Genomic DNA, 8,014 nt, shown 5'->3' on the forward strand with positions numbered 1-8,014 from the left:
TTCTTGATGAGATGTCAAGGGGGCATATTCAAGGTGTTGTTGATGTTGCTCAACACCTTGAAAAAGTAATCAAACGCTTGTTCATTGTCATGATAAAGGTCTTCAATAGACCTTGGCCCTTGTTGTCGGTCTTGATCGATGGAATTACCAATGTAGGGATTAAAAATCCCTTCAAATTCGTCGTCCAAAAGACCACAAACTTCATTAAGTTGATAATTGAAAATCTCTTGATTCGGTGGAGACAACTCTCCCATTTCCTTTTCTTGGCCAATAAGGCCATCTTCTTCATTGCTTGACTTTGGTGAGCTTTTCAAGCTCTCTTTGTCACAATTTACTTGCTCTTTGAATGGAGCATCTTCAATTTTCTTCTTCCATTGGAGTTCCGACTTCTTCCTTTCATCCTTCCGACTATAATGATCGATCATAAAACACGGTTCATGTAAACGGAGAGCTCTCATAGTCTTGTCAAGATTAAAAGTTATACTCTCATCTCCCACTTCTAGAGTGAGCTCACCATGTTTTACATCAATCACCGCACCCGCGGTGTGTAAGAAAGGTCTTCCTAGAATGATTGGAATGTTGGAATCTTCCTCCATATCAACAATGACAAAGTCCACCGGGATGAAAAACTTCCCAATTCGTACGGGAACATCTTCCCATATCCCTAATGGTGTCTTCGTCGATCTATCGGCCATTTGGAGTGTGATATTTGTGCATTTAAGCTCTCCCATCCCCAACCTTTTACTCACCGAGTACGGCATAACACTCACACTAGCCCCTAGATCACATAAGGCTTTGTTGATCGTGGTGTCGCCAATGGTACACGGTATTGAGAAGCTTCCCGGATCCTTTAGTTTTGGAGGTGAACTCCCTTGAAGTATTGCACTACTCACCTTAGTGAAGGCGATAGTCTCAAGCTTCCGGATCGACTTCTTCTTTGTGAGGATGTCTTTCATGTATTTCGCATAGGCCGGCACGTGATTGATTAATTCCGTGAAAGGAATTGATACTTCCAAATTCTTCACAATTTCCATAAACTTTCCAAGTTGGTCATCAAATTTGGGCTTGGCTTGACGACTTGGAAAAGGAAGTCTAATCACAATGGGCTCCTTCTCCTTGACTTTGTCTTCATTTTTATTTGAAATTTCTTCTTTTGATGGTTCTCTATCTTTGGAGTTTTGTACAATTTCTTCCTTATCACTAGCTTCCACAACTTCATCCTTAACTTGCTTCTTCGGTGCTTCATACCTTGTACCACTTCTCAAGTGAATGGCACTAACCGTTTCATGTATAGAGGGATTACTTTGAGGTGGTAATTGCCCCTTTTGGCTTTGTGAGCTTGAAGATGCTAGTTGAGTCAATTGGGTTTCCAACATTTTGGTATGAGCTAGAATGTTGTTGATGGTGGTTTCCTTTGCTTGACTATCTTTTTGCATTTGAGTGAAAAATTCTTGTTGATTCTTTTGCATTTGGAGGACCGCTTTTTGAACATCAAAACCTTGGTCATTTTGTTGATTGTACGGATTTTGATTTTGGTAACCTTGGTTTTGGTTGTAAAAGGGTCTTTGATTTTGGTTTCTCATGGGAGGTGGGGTGTATGTTGTTTGAGGGTTTTGAACATTTTGGCTTTTGTATGAGAGATTTGAATGGAATTTGGTATTTTCATTGTAATAGTTGGAATAAGGGGTACCACTCTTGTATGCTTGGAAAGCATTCACTTGTTCATTTGTTCCCCTACATTCACTTTGGTCATGTCCCAAAGTTCCACAATTCTCACATATCCCACTTGGGATTGATTGAGATGCCGTCATGGAATTAACATGATGCTTTGGTGATTTTGAGGCTTCTTCAAGTCTAGACATAGCTTTTTCAAACTTCAAATTGATTGTGTCAATGTGAGCACTAAGTTGAGCACCCAATTGAGTAACGGAGTCCACTTCATGCTTTCCTCCTCTAGTAGCCTTGCGAGGTCTACTATATTGTGAGTTATTGACTGCCATTTCCTCAATTTTGTTCCAAGTTTGATTGTCATCAACTTCGGTGAACATTCCATTTGATCCCATGTTGAGAATGTTCCTTGAATCTTCATATAGACCGTTCCAAAATTGTTGTACCAAGAACCACTCGCTAAGTCCATGGTGAGGACAGGAGCGACAAATTCCCTTGAACCGCTCCCAAGCTTCATACAAAGATTCTTCATCCCTTTGCTTAAAACCCGTAATTTGAGCTCTTAGCATGTTAGTCTTTTCCGGTGGGTAGAATTTTTTGTAGAAAGCTAGAGCCAACTTCTTCCAAGAATCAATTCCGAGAGTGGCCTTATCAAGGCCCTTCAACCATTGTTTCGCGGTGCCAATTAGAGAAAAAGGAAATAAGACCCATCGAATTTGGTCTTGAGTTACACCGGTTTGAGAAATCGCATCACAATAGTCACAAAAGGTTTCCATATGAGAATGAGGGTCTTCACTAGGCATCCCCCCAAATTGGCTCCTTTCGACTAATTGGATAAAAGCGGATTTGGCAATAAAATTTCCGGTCAAATGTTGTGGTGTGGGAGTACCATTGGGTAGGTTCTCCTCGGTGGGTACGGAATGTGATGAAAATTTAGGCATTGTGGGTTGATTTTGTATGGTATTTTGTGTTGGGTTCTCCTCACCTTCTCTTGCAAAAGGGTTGATGAACTCAATAGTTGATTGAATATCTACAACCTCACTAATACCTCTCAAATTTCTCCTAGCAAGTCTTCTATTGGTTGTCAAAGTTCTTTCAATTTCACGATCAAAAGGTAACAAATCACCTTGTGACCTTCTAGACATGCAAAATATCAAACAACTCGAAAACAATTAGAACAAACCTTGATGAGTTTTACTTCCCCAAGGCAAAGAAAGACACAACTAATAACAATATAAGAAAATCTAAATCCAGCTAACACCGTCCCCGGCAACGGCGCCATTTATTTGGTCGGATTTCGGAGCTATATTCTATTTTTCGGAACAATTGTCGTTGGAAGCACCTAGACCAAAACACAATTTATAACTTCACAAACAACTCTACAATTAGTAAAGAGGCAAGTAAAGGTCGGATCCCAAGGGACGAGAATTGAGATGAGATTTCTATTGAAACTAGTGGTGTCTTAGGGGTGTCACAATTTGGGTTGATGTAGAAGGTCACTATACTAAATAGCAATGAAAGTAAATAAGCAAGATGGATTGAAAGGGTTGTAAACAATTGATAAAAAGCACTAGGGTATCATGGGGTCATAGGGGAATCATTGGAATTGATCATACAAATATGTTCTCAAATTATAAGCAAGCAATTATTGTTGAGATGGATTGAGTTGGGTTATATCTTACAATCCTAGGAAAGTTTGGGTCCCGGAGCCGAATCGATTAGATTGTACAACACCTACAAGTCGAGTTAATCTTCCCTACTAAACAACATGCATGGTCTAATGAGCCTCGAGTTGGTTTATGTCTTACAAGTCTCATTGAAAATATAGGTGATGGGTAAAAAATGCAAGGATTCATAGGCTCACATTTCATCAAACATAACATGTGCATGAGTTGAGATCAAAACAAGCAAGCAAATAAACCATGAAAGCATATTAATTTAAGCATGAATCATTCCCCATGTTGGTTTCCCCTAATTACCCATTAACCCTAGCTAGGTCACTACTCACTCATTATCATGTTGATCATGCTAGCAAGGTTGTCAATCATACCGACAAAAAGGAAACATGATGAATAAATGAAAGTAATTAACAATAATTAAAAAGGGATTAAGAGAATTATACCTACTAATGATTCCAATAATAAAGCAAAGAATAAAAGAAGTACTTGATGCTTGATTGAGAGGTTGTCAATCTCCCAATAATAACCCAAATAATCTTCAATTACCCAAAATAAAGGATGAACAAAAGAGAGATTAAGGAAATAAAACTTGTATTAAAACTTGATTAATTGTTGATTACAAAACTAAAGAGAGATTTGATTGATATTAACTACTCTAATAATTGATAAGAAGAACATGCTCTTCTAATTAGACTAATGGGGTATTTATAGTGGAAATTAGGCGGATGCATTAGGGTTAACTAAGGGCTAAACTAGTAATTACACTTTTGAGATTTGAGCAGGGAGACGCCGGTATTTTTCGAAGGAAGGGCTTCTTTCTTTGAAGCTTGAAGAAACGGATTTGTGCTGGACTGGAATCCGTGCGTCTTAGGCACGGGACGACCGGATTCCACGGTCTCTGCCCGGGCGTCTTTGGGAGAAGATGCACGTCTTCTGGAGCTGCTGCCCGGGCGTCTTTGAAGGAAGATGCACGGATTGTCGTGCTGGGGACGGCCGGATTCAGGACAATCCGCACGGATTGCTCCTCAGTCTTGCTTCTTCTTCTTTTCTTCCCTTTTTTTCGTAAAATCCTTGGGGATTTCCTTGGGGATGCAAGGATCTTTCCTTAACATTGCTCATCTCCTAAAATATGTACAAAGGCCTTCTAATCTTGTCTCTCCTTGATGCTTGGTCATTGAATTCAATCAATTTAGTCTCATTTTGCCATGAAAATGGAAGGTTTGCACTCCTTTCCTACCAAGGACACAAAGCCTCAAAGAATATGCAAAACAAAGAACTAAAGACAATAAATGACCCAAATATGCACTAAAAAGCATGGGAATAAGGCTAATTCGGGGACTAAATATGCGCTAATTATGGTCACATCATTCTTTACGCCGGATTTGCTTTATTGTAATCTTTCTCTTCTTTTAATCTTAATCTAATACTTTATTTCTCTTAATCCTTGTTCTATTATTCTTTTGTTATTGATTTGTTTAGTTTATACTTAATCTTATTCTCTCTATTATGTCTTTTCTTGGTATACTTATGCTTATTGTTATTGATTTCAAGAACATGAGTAGCTAATCTCCTTATGTTAGGATTAGGGAATCCATGGTAGGATTGTGACGATGTAGCGAATAGACTAGACGGCTTTCATGTGAGAATCTGTCCCCATAGAAATATAACTGTAACACCAATTTAGTTGAATGCATGCTTCAAAATTACATTAATCTGGTTAAGTTTACTCCTGGATCGGAAGATTGGAATAAATAGACCTGCTATGAACAGTAGACTACCCTAATGAGGTGGAAGTTAAGTTAGTGGAAATCTAGGATAGAAAGTGGACCGGAAGGACCTTTCCCTTATCCATCTCACAGTAGATTGTCTAGGCTATTTGCAACTGAGTCGATTGACTACCATGGTGAACCGAAATCCTGACATACCTCTTTTTATCTGATCACTTTTATCTCATTTTCTCACTTTACTGCTCTTACTTTATTTCTCTTGCCCTTAAACCTTTAGTAGTATAGGAAACCAAACTAAAACCCCCATCTATGACTTAGATAGACGGACTTTCAGATAGATATCTTGCCTCCCTGTGGAGATCGACCCTACTTATCACTAGCTTCTGTTAGTATATTTAGGTATTTATTTTTGGTACATAACGACCGTATCAAATTTTGGCGCCGTTGCCGGGAAGGCAATTAGCCTGTTTATCTGTTTATTTTTGTCTGTCTTGTGTCTCAAGGGATTTATTCCATGAGGCAGTTATTATCTTTTTCCTTTAGTGTTGTTTTGATAGGTCCTACCTAGACAGGATTCTAGGAGAAAGATCGTCAAAAGGAAGGCTTGAGTACCTTTGATTCTTCTGCCAAGATGTCTAGCGTCTCCAGAATTATAGCACAGTTTGAAACTCAGAATGCAAGATCTGACCAGCTGGAGAATAGACGATCTTGGGGTAGTCCACCTCAGTCCCATATTACGGCGCAATAGGTGGTCCATTGTAAGAGATGTGGTGTTGTGGGGCACGATGCTGTTACTTGTTATGCGGAGAATGACCGAGTCTATGCCTATCGGCAGTATAGACAAGGTCGTTATGGTTCTCAAAGTGGGGGTTACCCAAACTATTCTCCACTTCCGCTGCAGAATTACTATGTGCCGCCACATCCGATTTAGCAGCAAGGCTTTCAAAAGCCTTCATTTTCTTTTCCGCCAGAGCAAGTTCCTCCCTCCACTATCAACAAGGAAGAGATTGCTGAATTGAAGTCTTTAGTGAAGGCACTTGCTCTACAAGTGCAAGAAACTGCGCAAGCTAGAGATGCATCTATCAAGAGATTTGAGACTCAATTGGGTCAAGTAGCTGCCGAGCAAGATGCTGATATGTATGACTCGGAAATTGATGATATTGTCGAAAATGAAGCATCAAACGAAGACTTCAATGCTATTCTGTATGAAAAATTCGATCAAGCTGATACCGTCGTCAGGTACCAAAAATAAAATACCTAGTTAAACTAACAGAAGCTAGCCGTAAGTAGGGTCGATCTCCACAGGGAGGCGGTCACTATCTACTTGTCTATTCGGTCTGTCTACGGTCACAAGATGGGGGTTTGATTATTTTGACTAAACTAACGAGAATAAGGCAAGAGAAATAGAGATAAGAGAAATTAAGCAGAGGGAAAGGAAACTAGGATGTCGGTTCATCAATGAATGTTAATTAATTGCAGTTAAGGTCACAGATTAGTCGATGTGTCGGTCTAAGCGGCAATGAATATCTCCTTCCGGTCTCAATTCGCCCTAAAATACTATTGGCTTAGTTTCCGCCCTCACTAAGGCATTCTATTGTTCACTGCGGGTCTCACCCCTTCCAACCTTCCGGTCTAGGTCAAGGCTTACCAAAATTAAACAGGCTAATTGCATCGATTCAATCAGCAAGATACAATTAAAGCAGCGATTAACAACATAGACAAAAACAACAGCAACAATCTGCAAACTAATTAGCAATTAACATTCATTCATCGAATCTCCTAATCCTAGCAGAGAGAAATTAGCTAGACAAAAATAAGGGTAATGGGAGAACAAAAGGTAGAAGAACAAATAAACATCTATAAAATACTATTAAAAGGCATCCTAAAAAATGCCAACTAGACAAAGCCACGTAGGGTGTGGAAAAGCCACATAGACATTCACATTGCCACATTGGTTAAGATTGACACACGCCTACCCAATCATTCTCTATGCAGACATATATACAATATAGTTAAAAGACTACTTATACCATTTAATTTTATTCCACATGTCATTTTTAGATTGGTTAATATTAATTAATTTTAATTTATATTGCTTACTTGATTAATGACAATTGAGAACATAACATTAACTTAGAAAATTAACATTTTAATTGAATGTTTGGTAATAAAACATGTTAATGAATTGATTAAAGTTTTTCATAGTTTTTTTTAAAATTTATTTTCATATGATGAAATATTGGTTGAAAATGTTGTAATTTTTTTTTTTTTTTTGGTAAAAAGTTAAACTTAACTTTCCTGAAATTGTACCACTTAAACATTACACCTACATATATTTATTTAAGATCATTATACAAACCCTTTTAATTAAAAATAAAATAATTGTGAAGTTTAATAATATTCTTAAAAGTAGGTATGACATTTTATTTCACCAACTATTTAAGATCAATAATAATAATAGTAATTTTCATTAACTTTTTTACCTATTTGTTTTACCTCTTGAGCTCCTCACTAATGAATTATCTTATTTAATAATACTCATAACTCAAAAATAAATAAAAATGCAAATTAAAAGATGGGAATTAATAGTTTATAATGCCTATTAAACCTACAATAGTTTTCATTCACTAATCCCCCATTTAATAACTATTACTCATGAACTTCCAAATTGCAAACTATATTTCATGGTCGAATTAAAAATTTCCAAGAAAAAAAAGATGTAACTTACCAAAATTCACATCAAAATTTCTTAATTTACAATTAAATTCCCATTTTACAATAAAAAAAAATGTTAGAGAATCGATTAACATTTTTCATAGTAATATAGCTCATAAAAGTTATACATTTATTTATTTATTTATTTAAAATTACACAAACTTGAAAAGAAAAACAAATGAGTAGCTTAATAATATTCTTAAACGTAAAATTATGGCATTTTAT

At 37.1% G+C, this 8,014-nt stretch overlaps 1 non-coding gene across 1 annotated transcript; it reads left to right on the top strand.

Moving 5' to 3' along the window:
- The first annotated feature begins 2,130 nt into the window (after positions 1-2,130).
- On the top strand, positions 2,131-2,237 carry LOC141654282 (small nucleolar RNA R71). The gene has a single exon (XR_012547843.1). It is a non-coding gene; the product is annotated as a small nucleolar RNA R71 (small nucleolar RNA).
- Positions 2,238-8,014: the final 5,777 nt, after the last annotated feature.

This window comes from Silene latifolia, chromosome 4 (assembly GCF_048544455.1).
Source record: "Silene latifolia isolate original U9 population chromosome 4, ASM4854445v1, whole genome shotgun sequence".
Lineage (NCBI taxonomy): Eukaryota > Viridiplantae > Streptophyta > Magnoliopsida > Caryophyllales > Caryophyllaceae > Silene > Silene latifolia.